Source organism: Eubalaena glacialis, chromosome 9, assembly GCF_028564815.1.
Source record: "Eubalaena glacialis isolate mEubGla1 chromosome 9, mEubGla1.1.hap2.+ XY, whole genome shotgun sequence".
NCBI classification, from domain to species: domain Eukaryota; kingdom Metazoa; phylum Chordata; class Mammalia; order Artiodactyla; family Balaenidae; genus Eubalaena; species Eubalaena glacialis.
The window spans coordinates 98,463,341-98,489,495 of record NC_083724.1 but is presented as its reverse complement, the minus strand read 5'-3'; the positions used below and the strand labels follow the sequence as shown (position 1 = coordinate 98,489,495).

The 26,155-nt window shown below is 37.0% G+C and overlaps 1 protein-coding gene and 1 non-coding gene across 3 annotated transcripts in view; one reads left to right on the top strand and one right to left on the bottom strand.

Moving 5' to 3' along the window:
- The window catches only part of CENPP (centromere protein P), a 238,686-nt gene that overhangs the window by 30,818 nt on the left and 181,713 nt on the right, over positions 1 to 26,155 (bottom strand). The window lies entirely within an intron of this gene.
- Positions 20,119 to 20,225, top strand: LOC133098476 (U6 spliceosomal RNA). The gene has a single exon (XR_009702176.1). It is a non-coding gene; the product is annotated as a U6 spliceosomal RNA (small nuclear RNA).

Below are 26,155 nucleotides of genomic sequence, written 5' to 3'. Positions count from 1 at the left end.
ACATGCCGTGGGGCAACTAAGCTTGCGTGCCTCAACCAGAGCCCACGTGCCGCAAACTATAGAGCCCACGCGCTCTGGAACCCATGCACCACAACTACAGAGCTCACACGCCCTGGAGCCTGTGAGCCACAACTAGAGAAGAGAAAACCCGCATGCCACAACTACAGAGAAGCCCGAGCACCACAATGAAGAGCCCGTGCACCACAACGAAAGATCCTGCATGCCTCAGTGAGGATCCCACATGCCGCAACTAAGACCTGACGCAGCCCCAAATAAATAATAAAATAAATAGATAACAATCTTAAAAAAAAAAAGACTCAGCACCCCAACATCCTCAAGTTGCATCATTCGTTCACTTGAGTTTGTCTCCACACCTAGAAGTAATGCAGAGAAACCCATCAATGTGTCCTCTGCCCGATATACTCAGCATGGGGTTGCAGGGTCTGTTCTAGAGATCTGGGAGTTCAAAGGAGGGATGCAGAATTAGTAGACTGGAGGACCCATGGACAGAGAATCTGACCTAGAACTTGCCTCTGTCCATGTCACCTGTTTTACTAAGAATGGCCTCTGATCAAACTCTGCTCAGGGAGTGAGGGAAGTTCCCAGAGACGGGTGGACCTCTATGGTCCCTGTGGTCTAACAATGCCATCTTAAGAAGGCAGAATCAAAGACACATGGAACCTTAGCATTAAAATGATATCATCGAGTCCATGTATCCCTGGGATAAATCCCACTTGATCATGGTGTATGATCCTTTTAATGTATTGTTGGATTCAGATTGCTAGTATTTTGTTGAGGATTTTTGTTACTATGTTCATCAGTGATATTGGCCTGTAATTTTCTTTTTTTTGTGGTATCTTTGTCTGGTTTTGGTATCACGGTGATGGTGGCCTCATAGAATGAGTTTGGGAGTATTCCTTCCTCTGTGATTTTTTGGGAATAGTTTCAGAAGGACAGGTGTTAACTCTTCTCTAAATGTTTGATAGAATTTGCCTGTGAAGCCATCTGGTCCTGGACTTCTGTTGGCTGGAGGGTTTTTTTTTTTTGCCTCACTGCACAGCATGCAGGATCTTAGTTCCCTGACTAGGGATCGAACCCGCGCCCCCTGCAGTGGAAGCATGAAGTCTTAACCACTGGACCACCAGGGAAGTCCCTGTTGGGAGTTATTAAATCACAGTTTCAACTTCAGTACTTGTGACTGGTCTGTTCATATTTTCTATTTCTTCTTGATTCAGTCTTGGGAGATTGTACATTTCTAAGAACTTGTCCATTTCTTCCAGGTTGTCCATTCTTTCGGCATATAGTTGCTTGTAGTTGTCTCTCATGATCCTTTGTATTTCTGTGGTGTCCACTGTAACTCATCCTTTTTCATTTCTAATTTTATTGATTTGAGCCCTCTCCCTTTTTTCTGATGAGTCTGGCTAAAGGTTTATCAATTTTGTTTATCATTTCGAAGAACCAGCATTTAGTTTCATTGATCTTTCCTACTGTTTTCTTCGTTTATATTTCATTTATTTCTGCTCTGATCTTTGTGATTTCTTTCCTTCTACTAATTTTGGGTTTTGTTTGTTCTTCTTTCTCTCATTGCTTTGGGCGTAAGGCTAGGTTGTTTATTTGTGATTTTTCTTGTTTCCTGAAGTAAGACTGTATTGCTATAAACTTCCCTCAGAACTGCTTTTGCCACGTCCCATAGATCATTGTGCTTTCGTTTTCACTTGTTGCTAGGTTTTTTTTTGATTTCCTCAGTGATCCATTGGTTGTTTAGTAGCATATTGTTTAGCCTCCATATGTTTGTGTTTCTTCACAGTTTTTTTCTTGTAGTTGATTTCTAATCTCATAGAGTTGTGGTTGGAAAAGATGCTTGACATGATTTCAATTTTCTTAAATTTACCGAGGCTTGCTTTGTGGCCCAGCATGTGATCTCTCCTGGAGAATGTTCCATGTGCACTTGAGAAGAATGTGTAATCTGCTGCTTTTGGATGGGATGCTCTATAAATATCAATTAAGTCCATCTGGTCTAACATGTCATTCAAGGCCTGAGTTTCCTTACTGATCTTCTGTCTGAATGATCTGTCCATTGATGACAGTGGGGTGTTAAAGTCTCCCACTATTATTGTGTTACTGTTGATTTCTCCTTTTATGTCTGTTAACATTTGCCTTATATACTGAAGTGCTCCTATGTTGGGTGCATATATATTTACAATTGTTAAATCTTCTTCTTGGATTGATTCCTTGATCATTATGTAGTGTCCTTCTTTGTCTCTTGTAACAGTCTTTATTTTAAAGTCTATTTTGTCTGATACTAGTATTGCTACACCAACTTTCTTTTTTTTTTAATTAATTTATTTATTGTGGGCAACATTGGGCTTTTTTTTTGTTGCTGCACGCGGGCTTTCTCTAGTTGCAGTGAGCGGGGGCTACTCTTGGTTGTGGTGCGCGGGCTTCTCATTGCAGTGGCTTCTCTTGTTGCGGAGCCTGGGCTCTAGGCGCATGGGCTCAGTAGTTGTGGCACGCAGGCTCAGTAGTTGTGGCTCACGGGCTCTAGAGTGCAGGCTCAGTAGTTGTGGCGCACAGGCTTAGTTGCTCCGCAGCATGTGGGATCTTCCCAGACCAGGGCTCGAACCCGTGTCCCCTGCATTGGCAGGTGGATTCTTAACCACTGCGCCACCAGGGAAGCCCCCACCAAACTTTCTTTTGATTTCCATCTGCATGGAATACCTTTCTCCATCTCCTTACTTTCAGCCTGTACGTGTCTCTAGATGTGAAGTGGGTTTCTTGTGGACAACACGTATATGGGTCTTGTTTTCGAATCCATTCAACCAGTCTATGTCTTTTGGTTGGATCATTTAATCAGTTTACATAAGGTAATTATTAATATGTTCTTACTGCCATTTCGTTAATTGTTTTGGATTTGTTTTTCTAGGCTTTTTTTTCCTTTCCTGTTTTGTTCTCTTGTGATTTGATAACATTCTTTAGTGTTGTGTTTGGATGCCTTTTATTTATTTGTGTGTATATCTATTAAAGATATTTGATTTGTGGTTGCCATGAGGTTTTGATATAGCAGTCTATATATATATAATTGTTTTAGGTTGCTGATCTCTTAATTTCAAATGCATTTCCAATATCCTGAATTTGTGCTCTCCTCTTCTCAAAATTGCTGGTTTTGATATCATATTTGTGTGCAGATGATTTCCTACCTTTACTTTATGTTTGCCTGTACTGGTGAGCTTTTCCATTCGTAATTTTCTTGTTTCTAGTTTTTCAATATCTGCAAATCTATCAGTGTGATACACCACATCAACAAATTGAAGAATAAAAACCATGTGATCATCTTAACAGATGCAGAAAAAGATTTTGACAAAATTCAACACCAATTTATGATAAAAACTCTCCAAAAAGTAGGCATAGAGGGAACATATCTTAACATAATAAAGGCCATATATGACAAACCTACAGCTAACATCATAATCAACAGGGAAAAGCTGAAAGCATTTCCTCTAAGATCAGGAACAAGACAAGGATGTCCACTGTCACCACTTTTATTTGACATACTTTTGGAAGTCCTAGCCACAGCCATCAGAGAAGAAAAAGCAATAAAAGGAATCCAAATTGGAAAAGAATAAGTACAACTGTCACTGTTTGCAGATGACATGATACTATACATAGAAAATCCTAAAGATGCTATCAGAAAACTACTAGAGCTCATCAATGAATTCAATAAAGTTGCAGGATACAATATTAATACACAGAAATCTGTTGCATTTCTATACACTAACAACAAGAGATTAGAAAGAGAAATTAAAGAAACAATCCCACTTACCATCACATCAAAAAGAATAAAATACCTAGGAATAAACGTACCTAAGGAGATAAAATACCTGTACTCCAAAAACTATAAGACACTGATGAAAGAAATCAAAGATGACACAAACAGCTGGAAAGATATACCATGTTCTTAGATTGGAAGAATCAATATTGTCAAAATGACTATACTACCCAAGGCAATCTACAGATTCAGTGCAATCCCTATCAAATTACCAATGGCATTTTTCACAGAACTAGAACAAAAAATCTTAAAATTTGTATGGAGACACCAAAGACCCCCCAAATAGCCATATCAATCTTGGGAAAGAAAAACGGAGCTGGAGGAATCAGGCTCCCTGACTTCAGACTATACGACAAAGCTACAGTCATCAAAACAGTATGGTATGGGCACAAAAACAGAAATATAGATCAATGCAACAGGATAGAAAGCCAGAAATAAACCCACACACCTATGGTCAATTAATCTATGACAAAGGAGGCAAGACTATACAATGGAGGAAAGACAGTGTCTTCAATAAATGGTGCTGGGAAAACCAAACATCTACACATAAAAAAATGAAATTAGAACATTCTTTAACACCATACACAAAATTAAACTCGAAATGGATTAAAGACCTAAATGTAAGACTGGATACTATAAAACTCTTAGCAGAAAACGTAGGCAGAACACTCTGAGATAAATCGCAGCAACATCTTTTCTGAGCAGTCTCCTAGAGTAAAGGATATAAAAGCAAAAATAAATAAATGGGACCTAATTAAACTCAAAAGCTTTTGCACAGCAAAGGAAACCACTGACAAAACGAAAAGACAACCCACAGAATAGGAGAAAATATTTGCAAACAATGTGACCGATAAGGGATTTGCCTCCAAAATTTACAAAGAGCTCATGCGGCTCAATATCCAAAAAACAAACAACCCAATCAAAAATGGGCAGAAGACCTAAATAGACATTTCTCCAAAGAAGATATGCAGATTGCCAACAAACACTTGAAAGGATGTTTAACATCACTAATCATTAGAGAAATGCAAATCAAAACTACAATGAGATATCACTTCACACCGGTCAGAATGGCCATCATCAAAATATCTACAAACAATAAATGCTGGAGAGGGTGTGGAGAAAAGGGAACCCTCTTGCACTGTTGGTGGGAATGTAAATTGATACAGCCACTATGGAGAACAGTATGGAGGTACCTTAAAAAACTAAAAATAGAACTACCATATGACCCAGCAATCCCACTACTGGACATATACCATGAGAAAACCATAATTCAAAAAGAGACATGTACCACAATGTTCACTGCAGCACTATTTACAATAGCCAGGACATGGAAGCAACCTAAGTGTCCATCGACAGATGAATGGATGAAGAAGATGTGGCACATATATACAATGGAATACTACTCTGCCATCAAAAGAAATGAAATTGGGTTATTTGTAGTGAGGTGGATGGACCTAGAGTCTGTCATACAGAGTGAAGTAAGTCAGAAAGAGAAAAACAAATACCATACGCTAACACATATATATGGAATCTAAAAAAAAAAAAAGGTTCTGATGAACCTGGGGGCAGGACAGGAATAAAGACGCAGACATAGAGAATGGACTTGAGGACACGGGGAGGGGGAAGGGTAAGCTGGGATGAAGTAAGAGAGTAGCACTGACATATATACAGTACCAAATGTAAAATAGAGAGCTAGTGGGAAGCAGCTGCATAGCACAGGGAGATCAGTTTGGTGCTCTGTGACCACCTAGAGGGGTGGGATAGGGAGGGTGGGAGGGAGATGCAAGAGGGAGGGGATATGGGGATGTATGTATGCATATAGCTGATTCACTTTGTTATACAGTAGAAACTAACACAACATTGTAAAGCAATTATACTCCAATAAAGATGTTAAAAAAATACAAAAATGGAAGTATTTAGAATTAAATATATTAAAAGATGTATACAGTCTCTCAAAGAAACTTATAGAACATTACTGAACACAACTGCTTACTTGAAGGAACACCTACGGGTTAAATTTTTTATAATTTGGGCACAAAATGAAAAATGACATAATGGACTATAATGGATGGCATTAGAAAAAAAAGAATCCATGAGTTCATGCTGATAGCAAAAACATTCAAAAGGAGGGTGGGAAGGATGGAAAGCTCTTCTTCACAAAAGAATGCCACCAAATAAGAAATGAATGATGGAATTTCAAATCACTGTTTTGCAACCTCCATAGTAAGAAATGATCATCAATGGATGCTAAAATCATTAGGTGAAAGATTATAGGGAACAGGCTGTGTCATATAATGTCATCCAGTAGGTTATTTATTAATTTCAAAGGAAAAAGGTACCTTTTCAAAGGTGAAATCTGGCAGACATCACCTTAGTGAGGAGATCAAACTTAACATCAGCAATAATAAGACATCAGATCAAGTATGTTCTGAGGTGAGCACTAAGCAGGGAACAGTACCTTTCATCCAATACATCTGCCAAAAACTTTAACCAAAATCTAATCATGAGGAAAGAGTAACCTATCCAAGTTAAAGATTTACAAAACAATTTACAAAACGTTCTTCAAAAATGTCAATGCCATGAAAGACCAAAATAGACCAAAAAAAAAAAAAGAGAGAGAGAGAGAACTGGAGAACTGCTGCTTTAGATTGATGAGACTAAACATGTTGGGACTTTCCTGGTGGCGCAGTGGTTAAGAATTGGTGCCTGCCAATGCAGGCGACATGAGTTTGATCCCTGGTCTGGGAAGATCCCACATGCCGCGGAGCAACTAGGTGCCACAGCTGCTGAGCCTGTGCTCTGGCGCCCGCGAGCCACAACTGCTGAAGTCCGTGCGCCTAGAGCCTGTGCTCTGCAACGAGAGGCCACCGCAATGAGAAGCCCATGCACCGCAACGCAGAGTGGACCCCGCTCGCTGAAACTAGAGAAAGCCCGCGCACAGCAACGAAGACCCAACGCAGCCAAAAATAAATAAACAAATAAATAAAGATACATGTCAACTAAATTAAAAAAAAAAATGGGCAGAAGACCTAAATAGACATTTCTCCAAAGACAACATACAGATGGCCAAGAGGCACATGAAAAGATGCTCAACATCACTAATTATTAGAGAAATGCAAATCAAAACTACAATTAGATATCACCTCACACTTGTCACAATGGCCATCACCAAAAAATCTATACAATGAATGCTGGAGAGGGTGTGGAGAAAAGGGAACCCTCCTACATGGTTGGTGGGACTGTAGATTGGTACAGCCACTATGGAGAACAGTATGGAAGCTCCTTAAGAAGCTAAAAATAGAGTTACCAGATGATCCAGCAATCCTACTCCTGGGCATATATCCAGAGAAATCCATGGTTCGAAAGGATACAGGCACCCCAATATTCATTGCAGTGCTGTTTACAATAGCCAAGATATGGAAGCAACCTAAATGTCCATTGACAGATGAATGAATAAAGACGATGTGGTACATATATACAATAGAATATTACTCAGCCATTAAAAGAATGAAATAATGCCATTTGCAGCAACATGGACGGAACTGGAGATTATCATACTAAGTGAAGTAAGTCAGACAGAGAAAGACAAGTATCATATGACATCACATATGCAGAATCTCAAAAAAAATGATACAAATGAACTTATTTACATAACAGAAACAGACTCACAGACTTCGAGAATCAACTTATGGTTACCAGGGGGGATGGGTAGGGGAGATGGGATAGATTGGGAGTTTGGGATTGACATGTACACACTGCTACATTTAAAACAGATAACCAACAAGGGCCTACTGTATAGCACAGGGAACAGTGCTCAATATTCTGTAATAACCTAGGGATTTGCCTGGTGGCCAGTGGTTAGGACTCCATGCTCCCAGTGCAGGGGGCCTGGGTTTGATCCCTGGTCAGGGAACTAGATCTCACATACTGCAACTAATATTCCACATGCCACAACTAAAGATCCTGCATGCAGCAATGAGGATCCTTCGTGCTGCAACTAAGACCCAGAGCAGCCTAAATAAATAAATAAATTCTGTAATAACCTAAATGGGAAAAGAACTTGAAAATGAATAGATACATGTACAACTGAATCACTTTGCTGTACACCTGAAACTAACACAACATTGTTAATCAACTATGCTCCAATATAAAATAAAAATTAAAAAAAAAAAGAAAATCCCTTAGCCCAGAAAAAAAATGATATCATCGAGTTCAGTGTCTGAGAATTACCTTCTGCAGCATTTCCAATAGAATGTCTTCTGGTTTCTACTAGAATCCTTTCAGTCTAGTGGACTCAGCATCTCAGTAGGCAGCTCAGTTGGACACTTCTAGTTATGAGAAAAGGCTTTTGTTTTTTAAAATCAACCCAAATCAGCCTGTCTGTATCCTCTGTCCATTGATTTTGGTTCTAGTCTCTGGAGCACAGCAGAACAAGTCCATGGCCTGTTTTAATATCTACAGTCTCTTCTGTCTTTGTTCCTCAGTCCCTCTAAATTCACCTGGCAGGGCCACTTCTCTCAAAAGCCAAGTAGCCGAATGTGAATGAATTCTTGTGCTACTTTCTGTTCCATTGGTCTATTGTTTTTCCTTGTGTTATTACCAAACTGTCTTAATTACTGTAGCTTCTTATAATAAGACTTGATGTTTAGGACAGAAAGTCCTTTAGCCTTGTTCTTCTTCAAGAATGGCTTGGCTATTCTTTGGCCTTTGTATTTCCATGTACATTTTAGAATTTGTCTAGTTTAATAAAAACAAAAAAATACATCTTTTTCTTTAATTCTCTAACCATAGAAAGACACAATTGATTTTTATTTATTAATTGTATATCTGGAAAACATGTTAGATGATTTAATAATTTTTCTGAAAGTTATTTCAGATTTTCTTTTTCTTTTTCTATTGAGGTAACATTGATTTTTAACATTGTATAAGTCTCATGTGTACAACATTATATTTCTACTCCTGTATACCCTGCAATGTGCTCACCACTGAAAATTTATTTTCCGTCTGTCACCACACATTTGAGCCCCTTTACTCATTTCACTCTCCCCAACCCCTCCCCACCACCATTTCAGATTTTCTATGTATACAACGATTTTACCTGGGCTAATCAGAGATTTTTCCTTCCTTTACTTAATTTTCTTTTTTTAAAAAAAATAAATTTATTTCTTTATTTGTTTTTGGCTGCATTGCTGTGCGTGGGCTTTCTCTAGTTGCGACGAGCGGGGGCTACTCTTTGTTGTGATGCGTGGGCTTCTCATTGCGGTGGTTTCTCTTGTTGCAGAGCACAGGCTCTAGGCGTGCAAGCTTCAGTAGTTGTGGTGCACAAGGTCAGTAGTTGTGGCTCGTGGGCTCGAGAGCGCAGGCTCAGTAGTTGTGGCCCACAGGCTTAGTTGCTCCGCGGCATGTGGGATCTTCCTGGACCAGGGCTCGAACCGGTGTCCCCTGCACTGGCAGGTGTATTCTTAACCACTGTGTCACCAGGGAAGTCCTTAATTTTCTACTTATACCTTTAAAACATTTTTTTCTTTTTCTTGCTTTATGGCACTGGCCAGGACCTTCAGTGGGCCTGCTTGTCTTATTCCCAGAAAGGGAAAAATCTCAATATTTCAACACTGAGTATTTTTTAATAATAGCTTTACTGAGATATAATTTATATATCATTAAATTCACCCTTTTAAAGTATACAATTTAGTGTTTTTAGTATTTTCATAGTTGGGAGCCATCACCACTACCTACTTTTGGAACATTTTGGTGACTCTATAAAGAAACCCTGTACCCATTAGCAATCACTCCCCATCGTGCCATCCCAACTCTTACCCTCCTCACCCCAACAACCACTCATCTACTTTTTGCCTGTATGGATTTGCCTATTATGGATATTTCATATAAAAGAGTCATACAATATGTGGCCTCTTGTGACTGGCTTCTTGCACTGAGCATAATCTGTTTGAGGTTCATCCATGTTGTAGCATGCATCAGTGCTTCATTCCTTTTTATTGCTGAATAATATTCCATTGTAGAAACAGACCACACTTTATCCATTCATCAGCTGATGGACATTTGAGTTGTTTCCACATTTTGGCTGTTATGAATAGTGTAGCTACACAATTCAAAATTCGTGTATAAGTTTCCATGTGGATTTATGTTTCCACTTCTCTTGGGTATATAGCTAGGAGTGGAAGTATGTTGCTTTTTTGTAGATAACTCTGACAGACTAAGGAGTCCCCTTCTATTTCTAGTATGGTAACAGCTTTTTCTCTCTTCCTTCTTTAAACATTAAGGTGATAATATAATGTTTGGATTTTATCCTTAAATCAACCAGGTATTTCTTAAATAAACCTAGTGTAGTCATGATATATTATCCTATTTATATACTGCTAGATTTGGTTTGCTAATATTTTACTTTTTTAAAAATCTATGTTCACTAGTCAGACTGATCTATAGTTTTTCTTTCTTGTAATGTCCTTGTCAGGTTGCAGTATGGTATGGTTATGCTGACCTTAAAGAATTGTTTGGTAGAATTTGTTGATTAATATAGGCCTATAGTATTCTTTGTGGGAAGGTTTGAAATTATGGATTCAATAGTAGACAATTCAGATTTTCTATTTCTTCTTCTGACAGTTTTATTAAATTGTCTTTTTCTAGGAAGTATCCATACTGTCTAAATTTGCTGGCATAAAGTTGTTTATAATGTCCTCTTATTTTAACTGTTTTCACTCTGTAGTAATAGAAATTTTCCTAGTCCTCATACTGGTGACCTGTGCTTTTTCCCTTTCTCCTGCATCAGTCTTGCTACATATTTTATTAGTTTTGTTAAAAAAATTTTTTTTGGCATTGTTGATTCTGTCTCCTGCATGAATTTTTCTATTTCATTGATTTTTTGGCAAACACCGCCAGGGCAAAAAGGTGCTCATGAACCCTCTCAGATCTAAACCCAGTGATTCCTTATGGTCTTTTTTTTAACCTCATCGACGATTTTAAGATGTTTTTAAATAGTGATCCAGTTTTTTTAGTTGTCTTTGATGGGAAGGTTGGTAGAATCATCCAATCCTCCAGTATTGGATATAAAAAACCGAAAATTTTAACTGTGTATTTAAAAAATTTATGCTACTTATATATATTACCTATTCAAAAATACGAAAATCATTTAAAAAATAAAGTGGCAGGTAAATGGACATTTTACATATTTCCGGTGGGAGTATACATTACTAGAATGTTTTTGGAAAGCAATCTGGAAAAATGCACCAAAACTCAAAAAGGGGAAAAATCCAAATGTCCACTGATAGGGGAATGTATCATGGCATATTCATACATTAGTACTCCACTTAAATGTAAATATTCCTCTGAGAGGGTAAGTTCAATGAAAGCAAATGAAGCACTGTCACACTTCAGTGTGAGTTAGCTGAAAAGGCATTTAACTATGGCACCAGGAAGGGATATAGAATAGGCCTGAAGCAAGATAAGACTCCCATTTCTGAGAGGGGAAATTTAGCTTTATCTGAGCAACTACACCCTTAAAAGAAAGACTAACTCATTGAAAATATTGAAAAGGTGACTTTACTCAAACACATGTTTTGGAGTTGGAACCCATGCTGGCTGTGCTTGTAGCCTGGGCACTCAGGGACCTGTTGACACCCTGTTTGGTGACCAACACCAAACTCTGCAGAGAGGCTGTCAGAGCCAAGCTTTAGAACATAGTTGTGGCTGCAGTAATAAAAAGGAGGAGAACACCAATACCAGCATTTCCCATGTACTACTGTGGTTAACATAGTTTCTGCAGGACTCATGTAACAGTCCATTAACCCACAAGATTTTAGAGCAGGGACCGCGGAAACTGTATAATCTGGTTCTCTGCAACTTTGCCAATCTTGGTATGATAATCTTGGCTATTCCTCTATGCTGCTATTTAAGTTTCTTCTTTTTCTGATTGTTTAAAGTTTTTTTTAAAAGTTATTCTTTTTTTTCTGATCTGGTTATGAAAAGCTCAAAACATTATAAAAGTACAGAATTACATACTAAAATCCTCCCATAATTCCATCACCCAAAGATAACCACTAATAGTTTGTTGTTTATTTCTTCCAATTTGTTCTCTAGGAAGATGCTAAATTGTATACATTAAAAGAAGGGAACATAATAGCACGTGTACTATTTTAAAATTTCTTTCTTCCTCTTGGTACATTGTGGACAATTTTGCATGTCTGTATAACAGTTACTTCAGTCTCTCTACGTAGCTTTATGGCAGCCTACTGTTCCCTATCAGTATATAACTGGTTAATTCCCCTCCCACCTTGGGAACAATGCTTCAAAGTACTTTCCTAGAGGCACACTTGTGCAGAGAAAGATGTGTTTCTACAATGGATTCCTAGAAGAGAAATGCTGGGACAGAGTATAGCTATTGTTAATTTGTCCTGTTTCTTATTTATTTATTTATTTGGCTCTGCCGGGTCTTAGTTGCGGCACATGGGATCTTTAGTTGCTGGCATGCGGGCACTTTTAGTTGGGGCATACGGGCACTTTTAGTTGCGTCATGCGGGATCTAGTTCCCTGACCAGGGATCGAACCTGGGCCCCCTGCATTGGGAGCGTGGAGTCTTAACCGCTGGACTACGAAGGAAGTCCCTGTCCTGTTTCTTTTGAGGACAACTTAACAATAGCTATACTCTTTCCCAACATTTCACTTCTAGGAATCCATTATAGAAGAGTTTCTCAGACTCACAGACTTAGAGAACAAACTTACGGTTATCACGGGGGAAGAGTGGGGGGAAGGGATAGTTAGGGAGTTTGGGATTGACATGTATATACTGCTATATTTTTAATGGATATCCAACAAGGACCTACTGCATAGCACGAGGAACTCTGCTCAATGTTATGTGGCAGCCTGGATGGGAGGGGAGTTTGGGGGAGAATGGATACAGGTATAGGTATGGCTGAGTCACTTTGCTGTGCACCTGAAACTATCACAACACTGTTAATGGCTATACTCCAATATAAGATAAAAAGTTTTAAAAAAAAGAACATAAGTTTCTGTTTGCCCTAAGCAATGTGTCCAATACTGCATGTCATCCACATTTTTTTCCTCTCAAAACAATGTATATATTTCAAATCAGGCCACATTTTTTTAAAGACATTTTTTTAGAGCAGTTTCAGATGCACAGAAAAATTGAGAGGAAGGTTACAGAGGTTTCCCATATATCCCTAGTCCCCTCCATCACACAGCCTCCCCGATTATCAACATCCCCCACTAGAGTGGTGCATTTGTTATAACTGATGAACCTATACTGACGCATCATAATCAGCCAAGTCTATAGTTTCATTATGGTTCACTCTTGGTGTGTACATTCTATGAGTTTAGACAACAGTATAAACACGTGTATCCATCATTATGATATCATACAGAGTATCTCCACTGCCCTAAAAATGCTCTGTGTTCCACCTATTCATTCCTCCCACCACCAACCCCTGGCAACCACTGACCTTTTTACTGTCTTCATAGATTTGCCTTTTCCAGAATGTCACATAGCTGGAATCACATAGTACATAGCCATTTCTGAATTCCTTTTTTTACTTAGTAATATGCATTTAAGTTTCCTCCATGTCTTTTCACGGCTTAATAGCCCATTTCTTTTTAGCACTGAATAATATTCCATTGTAGGATGCACCACAGTTTATCCTTTCACCTACTGAAGGATATCTTGATTGCTTCCAAGTTTTGGCAACTATGAATAAAGCTGCTGTCAACATCTGTGTGCAGGTTTTTGTGTGGACGTAAGTTTCAACTTATCTGGGTAAATACCAAGGAGCATGACTGCTGAATTTTTCTAGGAAACCACTAAACTACCTTCCAAAGTGGCTGTACCATTTTGTACTCCCACGAGCAATGAATGAGAATTCCTGTTGCTCCACATTCTCACCCGCATTTGGTATTATCAGTGTTTTGGTTTTTGCAATTCTAATAGGTGTGTAGTGGCTTCTCATTCTTGATTAAATTTCCAAAGCTCTTTTCTGATTGTGGGTAGGTATTTTGGGGGAGAGATGAGGGCAACTCCTATCTCTAATGTTAGAATCTTCGCAAATGTTTGGTAATCTTGGGCTACCTGCTTATGTTAAAAACACTGACCCAAAGCTCTGAATGTGTGGGTGGAGATAGATAGTCAACTTTGTGCTTGTACTGGGTTGAGCTAGTCTGGATTCTGAACATGGGGGTTCCCTTTTCTACTAGACACCCAAGGCCAAGTGGATGAGAACATGGGTTCAATTTGGGGGTAAATGCCTAATACTTGGAACAAATTATGGAGACATCAGGAAGGTTGGGGTCATATGCCCGGCTTCTCTTGAGTACAGTTTCCCAACGAATCTCACCATTCCCAGGATCTATAATTTCTAAACCTGGAACACCCTCAGAGTTACCTTGTCTCACACATGTTTTGTTGTCATCTGCCAGACAGAGCCTATGTACCTTCAGTCTTCAAGGAATTTCTCAACATTTCTTGTCTTCTAATAGTACTAATTATTTTGTAATGCAGTATTACATTTTTAAAAACAAACATAGTTTTTGTTATTTTTAGGAATTTGGGTGGCCCATGTGCTCAGTCCATCATCTTGATTTGATCTATCCAGGTCATGTTAAGATTTTGGAAAAACAAAAATGTAGCTTCTCTCTGTCAAATAATTTAGACCCATGAGGTAAGTAAGAATTAAAAAAAATAGATATTATAATTACCTAGTCTACGACAGGCATTTTGTATGTGTTATTCATTCTATCTGCACAAAAATTTGAAAGATAGGTATTACGATCCCAGCTGTACAAAGAAAAAACTTTAGTCACAAACAGCAGTAACTCACCCAAGGTCCCCTATAAGCAGCACTGTGGGCCAGGAACCTTGATCTGTCTCTGACCTGCTTATTTGCAGATGAAGAAACTGAGGCTGAGGTAGATAATTAATTTGCCAGTTACCTTAATCAGAAGCCTCATAGCTCCCTTGTATATTTTCTTCTTATTGCTTAAGGTTGGAAGTTACATAATTTCAATGACATTAATATGTAACAGCATTCTGTTTTGTTAACAATATTGTGTGTGAGACTGGTGTGGCCGGCAGAGAGCCGATGAGAGAGTTAAATAACATTAACCCAATTAAAGGCATTCCAGGAATGCACAGTCCTCTAACTTGGCAACGATGACATCTCTGCAGTCTGACAAAGCTCAAGTGATATGCAGGCTAGTATGAACGTTAAGATTTTTAATGTAATTAGTCTATGAAGATCACTCATTTCTTAATCAAGCTCCACTTTTGTGCTTCCAACTCCGCCTTCTCAGCCTACAGACTAATGCTTTTTTCCCCCTCTGCTGCTTTCCACTTTTCCCATGATTTAGAACAAATATTTGCCTTGGTAACTATTTTCCCTGGTTACTCTCTTGGCTGATTTTCTGCACAAAGAACCGAAAGGCATGTATCCCCAAGGGAAGCAGTTATTTTAGATTTTGCAAAGAAGTCAGTTAACATTTTTCAACATTCCCTTCTTTGTTTTAAAGAAAGCTCTGGTTTTGTTTCATTTTCATCTGGAGACTTAAATGACACCAAGCAAAGCCTACTTAGTTTAGATTTCCAGGTAAAATGTTTTAAATTTTAAGTTTCTACTAAAGCATGTGGAATGGTTTTAATATTTGGCTGTTTTATGTTGCAAATATGTTTAACCCTTGAGGAAATAAGCTCTTACTAATAGATTTTAAAAGTTTAAAGTGTACATTATTTTGTTTACTTGTTTTTTTCAGGATGACTACTTCTTAAGTATTTAAAACTTTATGAAATTAGGATTCAATATATTTTTATATGTTTAAATAGAATTACATGCTCAATAGAAGTATAAGTTGGTTTGAAAATTTCATTCTTCTCTATTTTTAAGTCCTAAAAGAGCACAAAGGATTAATTAAAAATGTTTTTCATTTTAAGCCTATAGAGTGAAGTTAAAAGGGATAATAGGCATCTCATGGCTTTGTGTAGAAGTTTAAAATTTAATTTAAACCCTTTAAAGCTTCTTAAGACAGATGACGAAGAATTTTAATGGAAAAAAAACAATAAGTTAACCAAGATTTACAGATGATATTTAATGTTGGGATAAACACAATAAATGTTAAAAAGAAAGAAAATTTTACTTGATCAAAATAATACCTACAGTGATTAGACCTATTGTGTCATAAACGTTTACCCCTAGAAACATATTCACTCAATTATAAAGTTGTTTTTGGAGTAAATATTAAAGGCAATGTGAAATTCTATAAATCACTGAAAATAACAAAGGCCTAGGCATCAATGATAAAATTAGTATTGAGAGGCCATTTCATAAACATTATTTAAACATTTCAATTAGACTATTTAGATTCTGATTTTGTTAAAATTAAGATAGCTCTGTAAATTTATTTTTGTACGTATCTATTTAGATTTCTGGGTAAGTAAAAGTGAGCCAATTTGGGAGGGGGGTGGAAGACAAAGAGGGATGGGGATAATGGGAGAAGGGTGAGCTTGGGCAAAGTTCTGCTAAGTAAGAGGCTCAGGGACAACACGATGCCTGAGACCCTCATGGAAGTTTATCTCCAGAGCCCTTAGATCCAGGGCCTGACTCCTCATAACTCTCACCTACCACAGGATGGAGAGTCACATATATGACTGTCAAAGCAAGAAAATCTCCATGTACAGATTTTATGTAGAGCACAGAATTTATGCTCTTTGTCAGAGCTCACTTCTCCTGCCACTCAGCAAATTCTACTTCTACCCTGTCTCACAGTGCAACTTTTCATATTGCTTTCCCCTGCTGCTGTTGCTATTTCTTCGCAACATATTACTTTGCTCTCTGAATGGACTTTGACAATTTTAGCTGCCAATCAGCTAGGGGATTTGCTCCTCCCTTACATTTTGCATGTTAGTTTTTCTAAAACTAATATAGATTACAAAAAGTTGTTCTAATATAGTTTCATTTCAGTGACCTACAGTAAAGGGTTTGAAATGACTGCAGTAATTAATGTACCTATATACTGAAAAAAAGATTGCATGCTGAGGTTAGTTGACATGAAAATAACTTAGAGGCTGCTATTTGTTGAGCCAAGGTAAAATGGTGACAAGTCAGCATATGATCCAAGTACATCCTGACTACAGGAGGATAATTCTGGCAGATGAAGTTATAAAAAGAACTGAGATTCAAGAGGGCAAACTAAGCAGATATCACTCTTTTCCTCTTACCAAATACCTAGAAATAAGAGAAGATATATTACAAATAAATACACACATGGATATATAGCTGCAGTAGGAAATAAGAAGGGGAGCTTCTGGTGAGACAGAAACTGTGAGGAATCCTTCAAATACAGAGAGAAGATGGGAATGAATTTAAAGAGGAAAACCATAGCCTTGAATAGGTATGGGAGAGAACTGTGTAAAAAGAGTTTGTGTGGAAAAGAAAGAAGTCATTAGAGTAAAAGATCCTAAGAAGGATACATTAAGGAAAAAAAAAAAACCCCATACATTATAGTAAAACTTCTGAATATTAAAAATGAGTTCAAAATCTGAAAAAAAAACTTCTACAGAGAGATGAAAAAAGATTTATTACAAGAGATGAGAATCAGATTCAATTTAAACTTTTCATCAGTAACAGATATAAGAAACGAATGGAACAATACCTATGAAGTATTGAAGGAAAATTATTCTAAAATCATAATTCTATTTCCAACTAAACAAAATGATATTTTCTGACATATAAGAATTCAAAACTTTTACAACCCAAAACATTCTCTTAGAGAAAAACGATATATTTCAGGGAAATAAAACTAATCTGAGGGAACTCATGCTTCTTATAATGGCAGACTATGCAATTCAGACCATTCAGCCTGCTGAGAATAATTAGAAAAAAATAGGAAAAATAACAGGGCCAATATTTGGGATAGGACTGGAATCCTAAGAGGTCTGGAACAGCTTTTCTTCTGGAGGCATCTGTGGAACCAGAAGAGGTGACTGAGAAGCTTAGTATAGCTTTAAAACAGCCTCTCAAGTCAAGACAGAAACAAAACTCAAGGAATGGGGCCAATCAAGCAGCAGGGGTGGCAGGGAAAAGTGATGCAGATGAAATCACCAGGTTTTGGTTTGGGACTTAAAGTATAATTATTAATTAGTTATAGTGAAACTCAGCTTCAAATCATTCAATTTATGATTGATAGTGCCCTTAACCTCATGTCTGAATGTAAATCCTTTTAGGATAAATAATAAATGTATCATTGTAGGCTTCAAAGTATATTCACAATTTTTCATATACAATGGCTGGCAATCAAATGCCATCAGGCATAGGAAGAAACAGAAGAAAATGGCTAAAAACCTAGAAAGAAATAACAGACAATAGAAATAGACATACAGAATGTCCTGAAATGGAGTTTTCAGACTCAGACTTAAATAAATGTGATTAATATGTTCAAAACGTGAAAAACAAGATTGAAAATTTCAGTAGAGAAACAGAAACAATAAGAACCCACTGAAAAGCCGAAAAACTAAAAAAACACAATAACAGAAACAAAGAAGTCAATGGATGGATTTAATAGCAGATAAACCACAGCTGAACAGATAATTAGTGAATGGAAGGGAGGTTAGTGGAATAACCAGGATCAATCACAGGGTGAGAGAAGGATAAAAAATACAAGAGAGGGAAAGTGACATTAAAGACATAATGAAAAGGCTATCATACGTGTCACTGTAGTTTTGAAAAGAAAGAGGAGAGAGAAGTAGGAAAGTATTATTTGAAGAGGTAAGGGCTAAGAAGTTTCCAAATTTGATAAATATCAGTCCACAGATTCAAGAAGTGCTATGAATCCTACATAGGATAAAAACAAGTAAATCATATCTACGTACAACAGAGTAAAACAGCTGAAAACCAAAGCCAAAGAGAATATCTTAAAAGCAACCAAAAAAGTTACTTTTAAAGGAGAAATAATTAGATTGACAGATGACTACTCAACACAAAATATGGAAACAAGAAGACATTGGAATGAAATCTTCCAAATGCTGAAAGAAAACACTTGTCAACCTAGAATTCCATATTTAGCAAATACATCCTTTCAGAATGAACATAAGATATAAACATTTTCATATGACCAACAAACAAAAGAACTGGTCATCAGCAGTCCTGCACTAAAGGAATTACTAAAAGGTATTCTTTTAGGAAGAAAATAATCCTGATAGAAGACTGGAGATGCAGAAAGAAATAAGAAGAAAGAAAAAGGATAAATGTTTAGGAAGATCTAAATCAGTGGTTCTTAACTGGAGGCAGGCTGACTCCTTCCACCCCCAAGACACATCTGGTAATATCTGAAGACATTTTTGGTTGTTATAACTGAGAGGAAGGTGATAGTGGTATCTACTGGGTAGGAGCCAGGGATGCTACTAAATATACAAAGGCCAGCCCCCCACCACAAAAAGGAATTATCCAACCCAAATGTTAATAGTGCTAAGGTTGAGAGAGCCTGACCTAAATGAACTTTTAGCATAAAATAATAATAATAATAATAATCTTTTGAGGGTTTAACATATATAAAGAATTAAAATATATGACAAAAGTAGTTTATGTTCTAGGATGAGGTAAGTAAAGTTAAAATCCAGAAAGAGGTAAAGGTACTAATTTATATTAGACTCGGTAAGTCAAGGATGTATGTGGTAATCTCTACAAAGAACTTAATAGCAAAAAGTATACAATTACTAATGGAATAATAAAAACTAAGCAATCAATTAAAAAGAAAGCAAGCAAGAATGGAAAAAAAAACACACACAGAACAGGCAGGACAAATAGAATACAAATATTCAGAAAATATATTTAAATTCAAACATATAAAGTGTTACAATAAATACAAATAGACTTTCTATTCCAATTAAAAGATAAAAATTGTCATATTGCACTAAAAATGATATGCTAATAGAAAATATATTGAAAATATGAAAGGCTGAAAGTAAAATGATGCAAAAAATATATTAAGCAAATATTAATAAAAAGAAAGCAGCTACATTAATTAGACAAAGTAGATCTTATGACAAAACACACTACTAGAGATACAGAAAGTACCTAATGATAAAAGCATCAGAAATATATAACAATTCTAAATGTGTATATACCTATACCATGGCCTCAAAATATATTAATAAATATGACCAAAGTGACTTATATTAAATTTCATCCAAAAATAAACCCAAGAGACAATATAGTTAAAAACAACAGAAAATCTATTATTACATTATTTATAAATTAAAAATTACAACTAAGAACATAAAAGTGCTCACTTTGGCAGCACATATACTAAAATTGGAACAACACAGAGAAGATTAGCATGGCCCCTGCACAAGGATGACATGCAAATTTGTGAAGCATTCCATATTTTTACATAGAGAACAGACTTGTGGTTGCCAAGGGGGAGGAGGGGAGGAGGGGAGGGAGAGGGCTGGGCTGGGAGTTTGGGCTTGGTAGATGCAAACTATTATATTTAGAATGGATAAACAACAAGGCCCTAATGTATAGCACAGGGAACTATACTCAATATCCTGTGATAAACCATAATGGAAAAGAATATAAAAAAAGAATGTATATATGTGTATAATTGAGTCACACTGCTGTACAGCAGAGATTGGCACAATATTGTAAATCAACTATTCTTCAATTTAAAAAAAAAGAAAAAAGAACATAAAAATATTTCCAGAAGATATATGCACAAGAGTGTTTTGTTTTGTTTCGTTTTTTGGCCACGCCACGCAGCTTGTGGGATCCTAGTTCGCTGACTACAGATTGAACTTGTGCCCTTGGCAGTGAACGCTCGGAGTCCTAACAACTGGACCACCAGGGAATTCCCACAAGAGTGTTTACAACAGAGGAAAAGTGGAAAAAATTAAATATCCATCACCAAATTGTTTGTTACATAACTTATGGAACTAAAATAGAGTGCACAGACCAGACAGATTTACATACATTGACATATATGTCCATATGACCACAATTTATTACTGAATGGAAAGAAAACAGATTGCAGTATATCGAACAATTCCATTTATGTTTAAATATATATGTTCATATATGTTTAGAAGGTATCATGAAAGATACCCTTAAACTAGGGGATGGGAAACTATGGCCCATAGGCCAAATTCTGTTTTTCAAAGTGCCATCAGAATACAGTTATGGCCATCCATTTACTTCTTGTCTATGGCTATTTTTGGCTACAATAACAAAGTTGAGTAGTTTCAACAGAGACTGTTGTCCTGCAAAGCTAAAAATATTTACTCTCTGGACCCTGAAGAAAAAGTATGTCTACCCTTGTACTAAACTATGAATTATGGTTAAGGCAACTTGTTTTTTAAGCCTATGTATCATTTTGAGTTTTTAAAAATTATGTAGTAGTTTTAGAAACTTAAACACATCTTAAAAAGCATTGATAAAAAAAGATTAAGAACTCAGGAGAAAGAAAACTGTGTGAACATGGCTTTTATCTTTAAATCTCTTATGGGTCATGATGTGAACAACAAATTGTAGCTCAATCTAAGGAAGACTTTCCTGACAGAGCTGTCTGAACATGGAAGATAAAGAACTTCCCATTACTGGAAAAGCAGATGACTTCAAAGATTCATTCAAAATCTGAGTTCTATACAGTGAAGCACCATTATAAATGATATAGATTGCTAGGAAGCAAAAGCATCACCTGGCCACAATGAAAACACAAACTGAAAGTAGGATCATAAATCAATGAACATGCAACTCTGACTAAATAAGCATATAAGCATACCACAGAGATGTTGTGTGTTTGGTTACAGACAACCACAATAAAGCTAATACTGCAACACAGGGAGTCACACAATTTTTTTTTGGTTTCCCAGTGCATATAAAAGTTATGTTTACAGTATACTATATTCTATTTAGTGTGCAATAGCATTATGTCTAAAAAAATAATCAATGTTCCTGTCTTAATTAAAAAATACTTTATTGCTAAAAAAATGCTAGCCATCATCTGAGCCTTCAGAGCATAATAATCTTTTTGCAACAGTAACATCAAAGATAACTGATCACAGATCACCATAACAAATATAGTAATTTGGTAATAATGAAAAAGTTTGAAATATTGTGAGAATTACCAAAATGTGACAGCATGAAGTGAGCAAATGTTGTTGGAAAAAAGGAGCCGATAAACTTGCTTGATGCAGGGTTGCCTCAAACCTTCAATTTGTTAAAAAATGCAGTATCTGTGAAGCATGATAAAGTGCAATAAAACGAAGTATGTCTGTACTGTCTCTATAGTTTTGTCTTTTCCAGAATGCCATGTAGTTGCAGTCACACAGTACTAGTCTTTTCAGATTGGCTTCTTCCACTTAGTAATAAGCATTTAAGATTCTTCCATGTCTTTTCATGGTTTAAGAGCTTATTTCTTTTTAGCACTGAATAATACTCCACTGTTTGGATGTAACACAGTTTATTTATCCATTCACCTACTTAAGGATGTCTTGGTTGTTCCCAAGCTTTGGCAATTATGAATATAGCTGCTGTAAACATCCATGTGCAGGTTTTTGTGTGGATATAAGTTTTCAGCTCATGTGGGTAAATATTAAGAAGCATGACTGCTGGATTGCAGGGTAAGAGTATGTTTAGTTTTGTAAGAAATTGCCAAACTGTCTTACAAAGTGGCTGTATGGTTTTGTATTCCCACAAGCAATAAATGAGAGTTCCTGTTGCTACACACCCTTACCTCACAATTTGTCAGTGTTTTTGACTTTGGCCATTCCAACAGGGTACAGTGCTATCTTGTTGTTTTAGCTTGTGATCTACTATTTTAAAAATCCATATTTGGGAGAAGAAAGTAGAAATTCTGGATGATAACTGTGGATTTGTCTATTTCTTCTTGCAGCTATACCAGTTTTTTTCTTCATGTAATTTGAATCTGTACTGTTCAGTGTATAAAGGCTTAGAATTGTTACATCTTCATGAATAGATCCTTTTATCATTACATAATGGCTCTCTTTATTCTTCTTCATCTTATATTAATATAGCCATCCCCCTTTTTTTTATTGAGTTAAATATGTCTTTTCTTAAAACTTTATTTTATTTATTCATTTTTTTTTTTTTTGGCTGCGTTAGGTCTTCATTGCTGCGCGTGGGCTTTCTCTAGTTGAGGCGGGCGGGGGCTACTCTTCATTGAAGTGCGCAGGCTTCTCACTGCAGTGGCTTCTCTTTTGTGGAGCACGGGATCTAGGCATGTGGGCTTCCGTAGTTGTGGCACGTGGGCTCAGTAGTTGTGGCTCGCAGGCTCTAGAGCGCAGGCTCAGTAGTTGTGGTGCACGGGCTTAGGTGCTCCGCGGCATGTGGGCTCTTCCCGGACCAGGGCTTGAACCTGTGTCCCCTGAATTAGCAGGCGGATTCTTGACCACTGCCCCACCAGGGAAGCCCCCACTTTTCTTTTGATTAGTGTTACCAAAGTATATATTTTTCCATCCTTTTAATTTTAACCCATTTGTATCTTTATTTAGCATGAGTTTCTTATAGGCAGCATAGAGTTGGGATTTTATTTTATTTTGTTTTATTTTATTTTATTTTGTTGTGCTGGGTCTTAGTTGAGGCTTGTGGGCTCCTTAGTTGTGGCATGTGAACTCTTAGTTGTGGTATGCATGTGGGATCTAGTTCCCTGACCAGGGATTGAACCCAGGCCCCCTGCATTGGGAGCATGGAGTCTTAACCACTGGACCACCAGGGAAGTCCCTAGAGTTGGGTCTTAATTTTTAAAAATTCAATCTGGACAGTCTCTGTGGCAGTTAATGAATTCACATTTAATATGATTTACATGTACTATGTTTTGGATTATTTTTATTATTCCACTTTATCACCTTTATTGGTTTATCAGCTATAACTCTTTTTTTGTTTAGTGGTTACCTTAGGGCTTATAGTATGCATCTTTAACTTATTACAATTATCTTATCTTCAGTTGATATTCCACTTTGCTTATAGTATTAGAACATTACAACAGTATATTTACACTTCCTCTTTCCTCCTTTCTGCTTCTGTTGTCATACATCTTACTTTCACTTAAGGTAGAAACCCCAAAATACAGTATTATTGTATTAATCAACACAACTGTTAAACAGATGACTGTATTAAACTAGCATCTTTTAAAGAGATTTAAAAATAAAAAAGTATTTATCTACAGATATGCCATTTCCTGTGGTATTCATTCCTTTGTGTAGATCCATAATTCTATCTGATATAATTTTCCTTCTACTTTAGCATTTCTTACAGTGCAATTCTGCTGGTGATTAATTCCTTCAGCTTCTCTATGTCTGAAAAAGTCTTTATGTTGCCTATGTTTCTGAAAGACATTATCACTGAGTATAGAATTCTAAGTTGATTTTTTTCAGTACCTGAAAGTCGTTGTTCCACTGTCTTCTGGCTTGTACTGTTTTGAATGAGAAGTCTTTTATTCTATTCTTAACTTTGTGTCTTTTTCTCTGGTCACTTTTAAGATGTTCCCCTTATTACTGGTTTTAAAGCAATTTGATTATGATTAATATTTGACATAATTTTCTTCACATTTCTTATTTTGGGGGCTTACTGATCTTGGATATGTGGGTTTATAGTTTTCATCAAATTTGGAAAATGACCAGTCTTTATTTCTTCAAATATTTTTGTGCCTCCCTAGTCCTTCAGAGACTGGAACAGGACATAAATTGATCTTCTTGAAGTTGTCCCACAGTTTGATGATGCTCTGTTCATGTTTTTTACTGGTCGTGTGTGTGTGTGTGTTTCATTTTGGATAATTTCTGTGACTATGCTTTCAAGTTTACTAATTTTTTCCTGCAATGTCTAATGTGCTATTCATCCCTTGCAGTATAGTTTTTCCTCTCTCACATTGTAGTTTACATCTTTAAAAGTTCAATTTGGATTTCTTTAAATATCTTTCCTCTACGTCTTGAACACACAGATTATGGTTTTAATAACTTTTAATGACCTACTTAATAATGATGTCAGCTGTGCTATGGATGGGTTTCAATAGATTGATTTTTCTCATCATGGGTCAACAATTCCTGTTTCTTTGTGTGCCTGGTAAATTTTTGCTGGATTTCCCAGTACTTGTTGGGTGCTCTGGGACATAGTTAAGTTGTTGCACACAGTTTGATCCTTTCTGGAGGCTTGCTATTCAGTTCTGTAAATGGGATCAGATCAGCCATTAGTCTAGGGTAAATTGTTTTCTCTGATGTGCCGATGCCCTTCTGAGCACTCTGCCTGATGCCCTTTGCAGCACAGGTTCTCCACTATGACTGGTGGACACACAGAGTCTGCCCAGCCTTTTCTAGCCCAAAGGATTTTTTCTTTTTGTCCTTCATGGTAGTTCTTTCTTAAGTGTTGAGTAGTTTACTCACACAAATGTGCTAATCATACTCGGTTGAAGACTTGATATCTTTGGAAGTCTTTTTCAGGGTAGCTCTCACCTCCCTGTGCTCTGCTCTGCAAACTCTTGCCTCTCTGGCATCCCCAGGACCCCAGGTTTTTTTTTTTTTTCAACTCAGGGAGATTGTTGGGCTCTGCCTGGGTCCTCACCCTGGGCTTCAGCCTCGGCAGGAACTCCCTCCAGGCAGTGAGCAGGAGCTCAACTTGGATTTTCCCCCTCTCAGGGACTTCTGTTCTGTGCTAATCCATGGTTAAGGTTTGAAAAAGTATTCATTTCTCAAATATGTTTTTCAGCTTCACCATGTGCAGGGCCCTGTACTGCTCTTGAGACCAGCTGATTAAAAGTTACTCTTTGTCCCTCTTACCTCTTTATAACTGATACTAGTTTGCTGTTATTTTTATTTGGTGCAATTATGCTCTTTCCCCCCAACAAAGAAAATTATAACACTAGAGAATAAAATAATAAAATATAAGAGCTGGGAAAATGAATTGTGGATGATGTTAGTCACAGAATGACTTGGCAGAGAGGTGGAAAGAAACCTCCTGAGTAACCTCTGAAAACCTACAACACAGTGGTCCAGAGAGGGGTCGGCAAACTATGGCCTGGGGGCTAAGTCTGACCCACTGCCTGTTTTGGAATTTGTGTACACAATTGTGTACATATTGTCTACCTTCATGTTACAAGGGTCGAGTGGAGTAGTTATGACAAAGAATGCATGGCCTGTAAAATTTAAAATATTTACTATATGGTTCTTTATAGAAAAAGTTTGCTCATGTCTGGTCTAGCAATAAAGTACTAAAAATTATTTGATTCTGACAGAAAAATTCTAAATTCTGACTTGGCAGTAATACTATAGCATAGAGCCCATATATTATATGTGTTATATCTCACAGACTT